This window comes from Pholcus phalangioides, unplaced genomic scaffold (genome assembly GCF_987345545.1).
Source record: "Pholcus phalangioides strain wild (caught in Gottingen) unplaced genomic scaffold, Ppha-v1.0 ptg000019l_1, whole genome shotgun sequence".
Lineage (NCBI taxonomy): Eukaryota > Metazoa > Arthropoda > Arachnida > Araneae > Pholcidae > Pholcus > Pholcus phalangioides.
Window position 1 is genome coordinate 2,358,799 of NW_028301612.1, and position 14,758 is coordinate 2,373,556.

At 39.7% G+C, this 14,758-nt stretch overlaps 1 long non-coding RNA gene across 1 annotated transcript; it reads right to left on the reverse strand.

Moving 5' to 3' along the window:
* Window positions 1–612: 612 nt before the first annotated feature.
* LOC149071114 (uncharacterized) lies at window positions 613–13,117 on the reverse strand. The gene is made up of 4 exons (XR_016194692.1): window positions 12,970–13,117; window positions 7,480–7,577; window positions 2,556–2,632; window positions 613–1,000 (listed from the first exon to the last, which is right to left on the reverse strand). It is a non-coding gene; the product is annotated as an uncharacterized LOC149071114 (long non-coding RNA).
* Between the last annotated feature and the right edge of the window lie 1,641 nt (window positions 13,118–14,758).

Here is a 14,758-nt window from a genome sequence, read left to right on the forward strand (position 1 = left end):
TCGTCACTTCGCTTAAGCCGTCATAATTTTTCGATAACATGAGGTGACGACTTATCGAGGTTTTACTGTATTTTCGTTAAAACGGGAATCATCTGTATATTATGAGAAGAGATAATGATTGCTGCAAAACTGTTTTAGCCCAAAAAACTTTTGTTGTTGACACACCATTTCTGTCATTTTGCTTTGGCTCGAGAGCCAATCTTATAGGATACTAAAATTTTTAAAATAAAAGAATAAATTCGGGTTGTTTTCATTCATTAGGCTATGTGATTATGTTGTCTTAGGGAAGTACCCTGTCTTACTTTTTCTAATTTTTTGAGCGGTAGCTCTGCAATATCAGTACATCATGATCAGTCCATATTGATGTTGCATCGATTACCACAAGGGCGTAGCGAGGGGGGGGGACTTGAAAGCCTGGTCCCCCCCCCCCGAAATGTGAGAAAATGACCCAAAAAAGGGAAAAAGATGGCCAAATCCATTGTTCTGTCACTTTGGTCCCCCCCCCCCGAACGAAATTTCTGGCTACGCCCCTGGCTTACCATATCCTTCTAGTATGCACACTATCTCCTACATTGAATTTACAAGAAAATGCATGCATCGTAAACAAAATAATAAAAAATTCCAAATAATTTATTTAATACTTTAAGGTAACAAGTGACATTTTTTGTGCTGAATCTACAACCACACATCCAGAAGGTCGGTGCATCCAGTTCCCAGCAGAATATGTTTTGCCGAAGAACTTTCATAATAAAACCTTTGAATGTTGATCAGAGTTCAGAGAGAAGCCGAAAAAAAAAAAGAATACTGCTTCTGTTCAAGAGATCACACAGCTAGACTGAGTTCCAGTGACTGGTTTTATCTCCTTTTCTTCATTTGCTGTTCGGCGACATCTACGACCCGACAGGAGTAGAAAAGCAGACTCATTTCAATATTATTGTTGAGTTTTCGTTATAGGTTTGACTTCACCACCCATATTCACCATCCTCACCAAATTGGCAACCTGGTGAAAAACCGACACAATGAAACACTTCAATAAACATGAATTCATTTTTAAAAAACATCAGGATATGATAAACTACTAGTATCATGGAGTAACCATGACTCTAAACCAGTGGTTCTCAACCTTTCGAAGCCTGCGGCCTGGTTATTTTTGTAAGTGGAATGCCTGGTCAAACAAACGACAAATGCAAAATAAATAGGCGAAAAAACAAAAGGGCAAATACCTCGTGGCCCATTTGAGAAACACTGCTTCAAACCAGTTAGTTGTCTGTTTTAGAAACAATAAATTAATCTCGTGGTGCACAAACTTTTTGTCCCCAACGGGAAACCTCAAATTATTTGAGGTTTTTATTCATTTTGAATCTTCATTGATTTTTCAGTGCGGTACTTGTCTCCAGAGCTCGATGATATGAGCTTCAACCAATAGCAAGCAACCTCATTCTTACACATCAAATTTTTTGTTCCTTATTGACCACAGGCAGATTTATGGTTTGAATACCTGTGAACTATAATGCTAATTTTGCCAATTTTCTCAAGTTCTAGTCTTGCCCCCAGTCCCGTGAATGCACCTGTGTCTCAAAATCTCTCTTTTAGTTCAAAAACTTTGCGTTCATCGTCTTCAATGTAGTCATCATACGTAGAAAATCTTCTGTGCCAAAGCTGATTTTTCAAAATTGCCATGGCAACTTGGCCGTTTGAAGTAAATTCATTGCCATCAATTTACGGGAGGAAAATTCATCATCATACAATTGACTGAAATGATAATTCATAGCTAGGAAAATTCACAGAAAAACAATTTATCAATGAAGTGATATGGTGAGTGAGTGTGAACAGGTGAGCCAGTCACTCACTCATTAACTCCCCCACTCAATTGGTCATTAATACAGTCGACGCTCGCTATAACGATTCCCCCACCCTTCCTCCCGTCAAAAACAGGTGTTAAGTAACCGTACATGCACCTCACATACATTCCTTTGAAGAATCATTAACTAATAGGCACATGTCAGAACAAAAGGGGGGGGGGGGTGTATGTATATGCATGGCCCTAATTTATTTATGTTGTTAGGGTTCTCTCAGTTTCTTGTCAGTCTCTTGCTCATGCTGGTGCTCACACCTGTGTTCCATATTTTGAAGTAGGTATGGGTCACATTAGTACTGCCACTCACCCACTCGTACAGTCACTGTCTTGCTCAACTGCTCACTCAACCGGTCATTCATATGGTTACCTAGCGTTCACTCGTATAGTCTCTCATTCACTGGCAAGCTTATTCACCAACTCATTTGGTCACTCACACTCTTCGCTCCCTCAATCACTCACGCCAAGTTGTTTGTAATTTTTCCCAGTGGTGATTTTTACATTGGTGAATTGTGGTTGCCGATTTTTCCCCATTCCCTAGAATTTGTTGAGTTTCAACATTTGAGTGTACGAGAAACCAACACACTATTCTCTTGATAATTCAGCAGAAAATCGGACCAAAGATTACAGAGATTACCACCAAATAATATAACTTTGATTCGACAGGAACTTTTAGTTATGACATCATTTAACAACTCACCTCATTGAAGTCAGGGAAGGATTCCGTCTGTAGCCTTGAGAAAACTTCTACATCATTGATTGTGACTTCAAAAGAACCTGGTAAAAAACCAATAAAATTAGAGTGGAATCAATACAAACTAAAATTGAAATTTTTGCATAACAAAATTAACTGAAATTTTGGATCTTTGACATTTAATTGACTGGAAACAACCTCAGACAATCCAGGTTTTATCATATAATCAGGGCGTGAGGTCCCATCCGAAACGTCAGAACAGACTGTTATAGGTATGGAGTCATGTAATCAAGTTTACTGCAATATCAGTTTTGTCACCCCCCCTGGCAGTGTTCAGCAATATGCATCAAGATTAGAGATGGGTCGAATAATGATTCGGCAGTCGAATATCTATTTTCTTGAAATTCATCACAATTATAAATAAAACTGATATTTTTAATTGAGAATAAATATTACTCTAGGCAGTGGGGGCACGAGATCTGAGTTGAAAAAGCAAAAAAAAAAAAAGTTTTCAACCAATAAAACCTGATTTCAGGGGATGGGGGAGGGGAGTGCCAAAAATATGTTCCAACGGATATTTTCTCGCGGGGTGCCAGAAATAGGTCCGTATGGATAGAGATTTTTCTAAAGGAGTGGAAAAATATCTTAAACAGGTGCAGAGATTTTTTCTCAAGCCACCCTTTCGTTTGCTCATATAAAGGTACGGTACTGAGGTGAAGAATCGATTTCTTCACCAACTATATTTAGACGATTAATAGCTTATGAACTAGAAACTAAAAAAAAAGGGGAGGGGGGAGTACAGAACCATCCTTGCGGATACTTCGATATCCCCGTAAGCAGTTGCGAGGTGGGATGTGTCTCGTTTTTCACATTCGGGTACTTGAGGGAGGCCTCCTAGAACTCCAATTGAAAAAATTAGAATATAGTGAAAAATCTGTTTGATGTTTTAAAATAAATGATATCTTGAAAAATAAACAGTGTAAATGAATTAAAAAAATATCTGTCTCTGAAGACTTGGAAATATATCATATTATTCACACCTTTATTCAAAATAAATATAGGATATTTAAAGAAATGCAATCATTCACAAAATTAGAATAATCTGGAGAGGCCAGATAATATAATATTTGTGAACATTTCTTATTGGTTGACGCTGAGGGCAAAATTAGCATAAAATTTTCTGTTGCGCATATGCTACTACTATAAATACCTGCTAGCATGCAGATTTTAGTTAGAACGTTAGTTATACTTTGAAAATGGGCAGAGAGAAAGACATTCCGATTTTTACCAAACTTACAGTGAAGCTACGGGAAGAAGGCCTAACTCAACAGGAAATTTCCCGAAAAGCAAGATGTTCTCAAGCAAGTATAAGTAGAATTTTTTAAGCAAAAGTAGTTTTCAAAATAATCGTGGTAATAGTGGTCGCAAGCCAGTGACTTTTCTTTCAAAAAGATTAGACTTGAAGAAAATCGTGCAGAAAAACCGCATCAGAAGTTTGCGATTTATTCACAGAAAGTGAAAAGAAATAGGAGCGACTGCATCATCCTCAGACGAACGCATAAATTTGGATTTAAATCGCCTATTAGTTCGCCTAAATAAAAGCTACTTCTCACTCCCAAGCATAAAACTAATAGTTCAATGGTGTAAAAATATGCTTGCATGGGGTCAACTAGACTAGAAAAACGTACATTTTAGTGACGAGTCAATGTTTTGTGCGTCCCAAGGTCATCAAGGCATCCGAGTTTGGCGCTGCAAACCGAAACATTCACTAAACGATGTTTGTATTACCATTGTTATGGTGTGGGGGCTGTATGAGCGCTGGTGGACCAAGGAAGCTTTACATCTTCTATATATATAAAATTAATTTTCTGTCTGTCTGTGTGTGTGTATGTTCTCTATACAAATCTACAATTTTAGATCGATCGTCGCCAAATTTTGCATATATACCAAATGGGACCCGACTTGAACGATAGGCTACTTTAAAATTTCGTCAGCCCAGGGCAAATGCCCCAAATGGGCAAAAAACTGTCCGGTAACAATGGTTTTTGGGCCTCAACAATCACTTTCCGAACATTTACTTTGGTTACCGTGGTTCCCTAGCAATGCGTTTAAGACGTGTATATGCCTTTACAATGGTCTGTCACTTCTTTAATCCTGTTAGTATATGTAATGAGGCTTTTTGAATAGACGTCATAATCATCATCAGCATCGCTTTGAGAGTTAGGAAAAGGGTGATCCTCATAGAAATCAGTGCTAAAATTGTCGATTTTACTGTAGAAATGCGAAAATTAGTGGGATTTTCCGCCCCATCAATAATTTTAAAAATTGTATTGAATTCTCGATTTTTGAAATATTCAGTTCGCTTAGAGATATACGAAGCCCAGGAGATTAAATATGAAGTAATTAGCCGGACCTATACTTTTGAGTTGGATATTCGAGCAATATCATTGATTTCATTTATATCTTCTCAAGTATGAAAATTAATGTCTCCATATTGTCTCTTTTGATATTTATTTGCATAAATTCATGTGGGTTGGGCTATTTTAAAATTAGTTATGAGCCCGTGAAAAGTGCATCGAAAAAATTCCACAGCTTTGACTAAGGATTTTTGGAAGCTGGAACAGACAGATGGATAACTTGAAGTTCGGGGGGGGGGGGATCGAAATACCTAGCGCCCCTTAAAAAAAGAAAAATATATATTCATTTCTACGTTTCTGTGTAAATCTATATTTGTTTATTTCATGAATCGCGCAGGTCGCCATATTGGTTAACTTGGACACGGTTTGTATGTCCCTCAAGAAAAATAGAGGGAGATATCACGTGATCCAAAAAAGCCTCATTGAAGAAAACCCGGGCAGCGCCGGGTATTATAGCTACTTTTGAATATAACTGCAATTCTAATGTATACCAGGAAGACTTACACCATTTCATGCTATCATCATCCGAAGACCTATTTGAAGATGATTTCACTTTCCAACAAGATTCTCTCTCTCTCTCTCTCTCTCTGCAGCTAGTCATACTTTAAAGACGACAAAGAATTAGCTTAAAGAAAATAAAGCTAAAGTGTTTCCCTGGCCTGCAAATACACCCGATTTGAACCCAATCTGTGGCCCATTATGAAGAGACGCCTGCAGCAATTCTCCCCAAAGAACAAGGTTCGGAGAAAAGTACCTCAAGGACTTCCACCGACTTCAGCTCAAGACCAGGCAACAGAAGGCTGACGAAACATTGCAAGAATTGGCCATGGATATCGAGGGGCTCTCGCAGTTGGCATATCCCGACTGTCCGCCGGACATCGGGGATGGATTGACCCTACAAGCCTTCGTCGATTCTGTCATGGACCCCGACATCCAGTAGGCGCTGAGTCTGGGCTAATACAAGGACGTGAGAAGTGCTCTTGTCTATCTTGTCTACGCCATGAAATACGAGGCAGCCCGTCAATCTTTGAGGAAAGTGCGACGAGTGGTCCGAGGCTCTGTTGCGGAGGACGCTAGGGCAGACGTCATCAGACAGCTGAAAGATCTCCTGAAGAGTGCCAAGAACGATCGTGGGACCCAGAGAGACAAGTCGTTGGGAAGCTGGAAACGCCAGGAAAAAAGCCACCTGTGGAGCGCATGCTCAGTCGCAGCTACCGGTACGGAAGATGCGCCATGTATCATGTCTCACAGCTGCACGGAGGAGACCACGGATTCCACGTAAGAGGCGAGATTAATGGACTGCCGTGTAGGATTGTCATCGACACCGGAGCCAACGTGAGCATCGTCAGCACAGGCCTGGCTCGGAAATTCCCGCAACGACTTCTCTACGTACCACCATCGTTAACGCTGCAGACAGTCACGGGACATGCATCGAATCGCCAGAGACAGGATCAACATCGGCTCCGAAAAGATGAAGAACCGCTACGATGCGAAGGCCACGTCTCGTGACTAAATATACATGCAAATTGCTGTTCAGTAAATAAATCTGTGTTTGTCCGTCGAACCTTTTCTTGTTTTGCAATCTCGAAGTCTTGTGGAAATTGTCCGGAACCATACATGTATGTATGTGTATATATACATGTAACACACACCATTTCTAGCGTACTTTCTAAAACTCTCCAACGGGCCTGTTTCAGAATAAAAACCAGGAAAGAGGACATTTTTATCTGAACTCCTTCTGTTACGAAATCTTTCTTCTATCCTCCTTGTGATAACGTTAATTTTATCTGTCTTTTATTTCAGCGATGGTTGTCCATGTGGATATTCAATGAATTAAAGAAAATAGCCTAAAATTAAATATCACGAATAAGCATTGATTAGGGCAACAGATGAAAAAGTATGAGAGCCTTTGCCTTAAAGCATACTCCAGTCCAGAATGAACTAAGCCTCAGAAAAGCGGAAGAATGACTTTAAGGGAATTCGAAGAAATATTTTTGAGAATGAAACTGTAAGCTTTTTGTAAGCTTTTTTGACCACAGCTGAACAGTACTCAGAAAACCTAAGATCACTACTACTACTAAACCACACACACACACCCCTCGTCCATATTTTTCTTCGGATATTCTAACGGATTGGTACATGGTGGAATGTACGTGTTGTGAACCTAAAGTGAAGTTTGTTTCTTCGTAATGCTTGTTACAGTGCTGCCATCAGTCACCCATTTTTCGAACTATGAGTTAAGCGTAATGACTAAACAATTGTGCCTTAATTTTAACCTGTTGCTCTCTGTGGCAAGACTTATTAACAGGAGATTGGTACCCATTTGCGTCTTGAAATTGGGAAGGGCCCCTCAGGCTGGGATCTTTGACAGCCACTGAAACCCCACTATAGTGAACTTATGTGAAAAAAAAAATAGATAACAATGGCTACAGCCTTGTCCCTTGTCCTCGTGAGGGCGGGAGCATGGTAGATATAGTTAAAAAAATGATTGGACATTAAATGAACGAACTTACCTAGCCTTCCAACAGAGCCCCTCACTACAGCATCAGGAACAGCATTGATTATCAATCTCTGCAGCTCCTTGTAGAGAGGGGCATAATCTCACTTGTCGCTAAAAACGAAAGTTGAAAGAGAAACATTATATTACGTTCACGGAATCGAAATAAGCAAACATATTTCAGAACATTACAAATTACAAGTAAAATATAAATGATTGGCAACTTCTGTTCATGGTATCAACAAATGGAAATATTGTTCTCAGATTAGAAAAGGGGGAGCGGCAAGGATTGACACTGCATATACAAATACAACACCCCAACAGACAAAATGCCCAAGGAGGCTGAGAAAAAGTGGCCCATAACAAATATGGATGCCATATACTTCAAAATTACAACACCCCTAATAAAAAGGCAATTACACAAAAACTAAAAACAGTATATATATATATATATATATATATACATACATACATACAAGATAAAATATTATACAATGCATATAAAGAATACTTAGGGGTGTCTTATTCCAAATATGGACAGCTTCTATCCATATGGTCGATAGACACGGCATATCTGTTCCTTTCTTCACCTCTATTACCTTGATACAGTGGTTCGTAAAGTGTTGGTCACCAGCCCCCTTGGGGGAAGGGAGTAACATTAAGATGTCACGAGAGAATTTTCTTAATAACAACTTCCTGGTTAGAGTAAATATATCAAATCAATATAATAATTCTTCTTGGGGGGGGGGGGGGGATTGATAGTGGAATCACCTGTTTACATTTTTTCCTATGGGTTTTGGAAAAATGTGTCTCCCCTTCAAATGGTTAATACAAACAGAAGGCCACAACAGGCAAAATTTCCAACGAGGTGGCTGAGAAAAAGATGCCCATGATAAGTATGGATGTCATATATTACTAAAGTACAGCAACCCAATTCAAAATACACACACACAATCACAAAAATTATAAACAATATATATTTACACATGATAAAATATTATACAACGCCCATAAAGAATACTTATGGTTGTCTTATTCTAAGAATGGATAGCTTCTCGATCTACCCCAACATGTTTATCGTATTTCTTTTTAAACGTGTCAATTGTGTTACAATTTACTACCTCCGGGCGTAAGCTATTCCATTTATTAACAACCCTATTAGAGGAAAAACTCCCTGCGACACCATAACCTAAAATTGTCCCTTAGACCCTTACCAATCGGTACCGGTGTCCCCTTGTAAAAGCAGTCGATTTAAGTTGTACTAATAATTCATGGTCCATGAAAATTTTAAACACTTCGATCATGTCTGCCCGACACCTGCGTTCATCCAAAATGTGAACATATTCAAAAAAGAAGTCTCTATTCTCAGCCGTAAGGTGACCTGCTTATATCCCACAAGGGACAGAGCGGGAGCCATGTTTGGTGTTTGCATAACTCAAGCCCCGTGTGCCAATAAGTACACGCGCAGCTCTTCTCTGCACCCCTTTAACCAAGTCTATGTCCCTCCGTAAGTATGGTCTCCAAAACCTTACAACATACTCCAGTCCAGGACGAAAAGCGGAAGAACGACTTCAAGGGGATGCGAAGATACCTTTCTAAAAATAAAACCGAACATCCGAACATTCTATTCGATTTTTTAACCACCGCTGAGCAATGTTCAGAAACCTCAGCCGCTGGTCAATGAGAATTCTCAAATCAGTCACTCTAATTGCATCCGGGATAGTGACACCATTCAATTCGTAAGAGAAACGTTCGTTGTTCGAACCAAAATGAGTGACCATACACTTGTCAACAGTAATCTTCATGCTCCATTCGTTTGCCTATGCTCCAATTCTGTATAAGTTTGTCTGGAGCAACTCCCTATCGCTTCGATTCCCGACTACCCCCATTAGCTTGACGTCATCTGCGAATTTCCCAACAATCCCATCCATACCCTGATCGAGTTTATAGATAAAGAGTGAAAAAACTGTGGGGCCAAGGACACTTCCTAGGGACTCCACTTGTGACGCCTATCCTATTAAAGAATTCCCCGTTCACCATAACTCATTGCGACCTATCTCTTAACTACGATTATATCCAATTCAGCAACTTGTTCCGCTCCCTCTCCCCAATCTCGTGGAAACGCCTCAAGAGATTACCATGCTGAACCCGATCGGATGCCTGTTGGAAATCAAGGTAAACAACATTTACAGGTACATTTTTGCCCTTACCCAAAGCCTTAATCACGTGATCATAGAAGCAAAGGAGGTTAGTTACACATGATTTCCCCTTCCTGAACCCATGCTGATTATCCGGCAATACATTATTCTCGTCTATCCACTTCACAAACCGCCTTTCGATGATAATTTCCAAAATTTTTGAGAGGGAACTCGTCAAACTCACTGGACGATAATTTGACACCGCTTCTCTACTACCCTTCTTAAATATCGGAACAACGTTAGCCAGTTTCCAATCTCTCGGGACGATACCCTCAGCAACACTACTCCTGTATATCTGTGCGACTGGCCCCAACAATTCATTAGCACCTTCCCTGAGAACCCTGGGATAGATATCATCTGGTCCAGGTGCTTTGCTTGCACATACATTTCTTAGAAGATTTAGGACCTCCACGTCTTCTACTTGAATATCGTTGAGGGTTTTATTACCCCATGCAACACCCGTACATTGAATATCGTATTCTGTATTAAAAACCGACGCGAAAAAGTCATTAAAAGCAATTACGCATACCTAACCTACATTGCTCTCTACCCTAGACCCTCCTGTCGAGAGGGGGCCATCTGTCCCCTTACATCCATTATTGGCGTATCTAAAAACGATTTTGGGTCGTTATCTGCCAACCTAGATTAATTTTCCTTTTCATTATCACTTATCGCTTTCTTCAACGCTCTTCTTTTAATAGTAAACAATGACAGGTCACCTCGTCCACTTATATACTCTCTGAATGCTCTTTTCTTTTCAAGATAAAGGTTACGCACGCTATCCGTGAACCATAGAGTGTGCGATGTACAAACACGCTTTTTTCGAACAAAGGGTATGACGTCGTGCAAAACAGAGGACAGCTTCGTACTAAATTCTTCCCACTGACTTATCACCCCTACTGATTCTAACCGGTCTTTGGAAACTTCCGCCAACTGTTCTCTCAAAACAAAGTTAGTTTTAAGAGACTGTACTTTTTCGGCCCGAAATATACTGAGAAATTGAATTTTCTGGAAGTTATACCGAAACTGATATTTGGAAAGAAAAATGGATGTGCGTCTTGGTGTATTGGTTAGCGCCCTTGCCCGGTATGTAAGTGGGAGTCTAGTTCGATTCCCGGAGGAGACAAATCACGTTTCTTTCCAAATATCAGTTTTCGGCATAACATCCAAAAATTCAATTTCTCAGTATAAAAATTAGTTCTCCGAAAACGAGGAACCAGACTTTCGTTATCAACCTTACTCCAAGTAACGTTACAGAAATAACTAAGGACACGATGATCACTGAAAGAAAACTCGTCCTCCACCGAAACATGTTCAACAAGATCCTCGGAACTAGTGGGAACTAAATCTAAAATAGCAGTCTTAGTAGCACATCCTATAATATGATCATATCCAGGGCCGTCTTAAGAGCATCATGGGGCCCCCGGGCCATGCCTTAAGACGGCACTGATCATATCGGGACTCAAGGGTCTCTTCAACCAATATTTGGGTCCGTTTTCCAGACCCTTTAGAAAATTCTCAATTTGAAGAACCCTTCACAAAATACAAATTCATGAAACCATAAATTTGGCATTTCTTTTGTGATAAATCCATTAGATTATTTTGCTTCCCACAAAATTACTACTTTTTGGCAAAAAATGAAATTTTCGCAAAAACAAGACCCCCCCCCCCCCCCCGGCTGATAATAAAGGATTGATGACCATATCCAAAGCAAACCGAGATGGAAATTTTTTACATGAAACCACTAGTTCATGTAGAAAGAAATGGAACTTCTCTGGTTCATCTTAAAACTGGTCGCAAAATTATTTCCTTGTTCGGCCCAGACTGAATTTGGAGGCCATGACAAGTAACACACTTGACCGATATTCAACAGAACCCGGGTTCGAATCCCAGACGAGACAACAGTTTTATTCATAAGGTTTTTGTATTGCTGTGGATACGTACACGGAGCCGAACGTTTATTCGGGGTATAGCGGAACAAGTGGCATCACTTCTGATGTAAGAGCAGATGCCCATTAGTACAAAGTGGATATTCAAGAATTGATGAATTAAATTAAGATTTCACAAAGGCGGGGGTTGACCAGGCTCTAGCCAAGCCCATAACAATTCACATCACTTTTTTTGTTTTCCTCATGCAATAAATTTACTATAGCCAGCCAAAGGTCACAGCCTAGAGGCCCTGTTACAGGTTATGGGGGAGGCTGGAGACGCGAGCCACTGTGACAATTGATTCCTTTTCAATGACTTTTATGCCGGGGTGAAGGGTGGTGGATCAGTGAGCGAATGTTGCACCCCGGCTGGCCGCGTGAACAGCCACGACAAAATAAAAGCAAAATCGCATCATGCTAATTATAATATGGATGCGATAACTATTTGTTTTATTTATTTTGAAAAGGTAAGGCAATCTCGTGTACATAAACTACTACTAAACCACCTCGTCCATATTCTCTCTGTGGAACTTCGTGTACATAAACTGGGCAAACGACTACTTAAATTTGCTTTACATTGAATAAACGACCGGTGTCACTGACTGCAAAATATTCTGCAAGGAGCGTGATGGCACTGCAAGCCTTCAATGTGCATTGAATAAACATCCGGTTTCATATACGTATCCTCTGCCTTTTTTGTATAGGCATAACAACCAGAAAAATCTCTTTCCCAATGTATTATGGTCCGATAAGACCTGCATCCCGCCCTACGTCTCTTACAGTCTTGAAGGCGTCCCCAAGGGATGTATCAACAGTCGGTAAAATAACAAATTTTTACACTATTGGTTGTAGTTTGCTACACTATGGTGATCCTTTGTGCCGCCAAGTTTTCGACTAAGCCTAAAAATTGCGCCAACACCACCCTCTCCGATTAATGGGTGTTTCTACCGTTCCTCTGGTAACCCTAGCGGATGATAAAAAAATAGTTGCCAAGAAAACAGTATACCCTACATTGGGAATTTACCAATTTATCGATCACACAAATGCCATTAAGCCTACGGAGCCCAGAAATGCGTTTCCCTTTTCCAGAGATGAGAATTACATTTTACTGACATTGAAGCATTCGACTCGAAATTCATATTTATTTACACGGTAACCCCCTCGTTATATCGCGCAGGTAGAAACACAGCAGGCACAAAGTGGTATACCTGATCACTTTTTTAAAGGTTCGGTTGTACTATAAAACACATTATTTATATCATTAGGATGAAGCTGTTAATTTGCTCACCCACTTCCTCGTTCAACTTGGAAATGAAAGAACTAATAATAGTTACACAACTATTCACATTTTATGGTTAATGAGCTAATTAAATACATTACCAGTATTCAACGCTCACTTCCACGGCCATTTTCGCCAATTTTCAGAAATAACGAGGTATTTTCGAGGCTAAAAGAATTCTGAGATATCGATTTCGCCCAGAGACGCAATATAACAACAAACAATAATCCGAAGCCAGTAGGGATCAGGAAGGAATGCTTAAAGCGCATGCGACGATGGGCGTGACGTAAGGAGCACTTAAAGAATAAAGTGCAAGGTCCAAGGTAAGGCGCCTTGATAAGGATTTAATGTGGCTTTATAAGAGGCTATTCAAGGATGCCAATATTGAGAGACCTGATTACTGCAAATGTACGGGATCAACAACGAAGCTAGACATCTCGGATACTAGTATGATAAAGGATCAACCTTTACAGAAAGAAAAGAGCAAGAAAAAGTAGGATATTCATCCCATTCCCAGTAAAAAATCTGGAAAAAAGTATCGGATATAAATAACATTGGAGACAGAAAGAAAGAAGCCTTGGAGTTTCAACTGGGATTCACAACTGGAGCCCTCGGGATGATGAAATCTCCAGCCCTCTAGGATGGGATTCATATTAACAGTGCTAAAAAGAAAGGTGTAAGAGTTAAAAAAGAATTTTAAACAGATAAAACAGACAGAAGACAAGGCAAAAAACAAGAAGAAAAGACAAACTGATTGTTCAACCCGGAAAAGACGCATAAAAAACACCCGATTAAGAAAGAGGTTTTTAATAAATCAAGATAGGCCGAATCATAGTCTTAGAACGGAGACTATTGAGGAAAGCTACCATATTTCAACAGATACACTTCAAAATGTAAATTCTGAAGACACGTTCATTTCCACAAACCGTATCAATCATGTCCTGGATGAATCTCTTGAAGCAGACGAGGTCAACACATAACAGCGTACAAAGGACCCAGTAGAGAAGATCATCAAAAAGCCTAATGAAACCGCAAATGACCAACAAAAACAGGATGCATCAGGACATACGAGTCAAGATAATAAAACTGAGGACGATCTTGAGTATATGAGAACACCTCATATACCACACATGGAAAAAGAAGTTAACCAAAAATCTCTATACTTCAGGAGCCCTGACTCAAGCGATTCCTTACAAGAGGACGATGCTGCTTTGAGGGACGAGGTCAATACGAGAAGAAAAAGTTTCAAGAAAACAAAACCAAAACATCAAAGCTTATCTTCAACTAAGAAGGGAAAAAACTTAATGTTCGGAATATCAGGGATAAGAATACACCCAACAATCCTCAAGATGAAAACAGTACCGAAACAAATCAATTAAATTTTATTACGGAATACCTTAATCTCTTGGATAGTAATCCACAAAATACTACACACTCGGACGTCAAGAAGTGTATCGAACCAGTTTGTGGACACTATAAGGCATCTTTTAGAGATTTAGCGACTAATAAACTATTGGAGAGACTAGAAGGTCTATATTGTACTGAAGAAAACAGCAATTTGAAGGAGTACTATGAAAACAGAATCCGAGAAGCGGAAGACTTGACGTTCCGACTTCAGCCTGATCGCAAAAAAAATCCAATTCAAGGAATATGGACGATTTGATAAATGCGCAAATATTCTGCAAATGATGACCTGTATCACGGACATTGTACATTCTTCTACAATTGTAGAGAACAAGATTGGACACAACATCCCTCGAGCCGCCCGCAAAAGAGCAGATAAATTAATCAAACTCGTGGAAGATTGGATAGAAGAAAGTTGTAGAGAAAATGAGAAAATGTCCAAAACAGCACAAGAGAAAAAAGTAATTGGAGGAAATACTATATTGA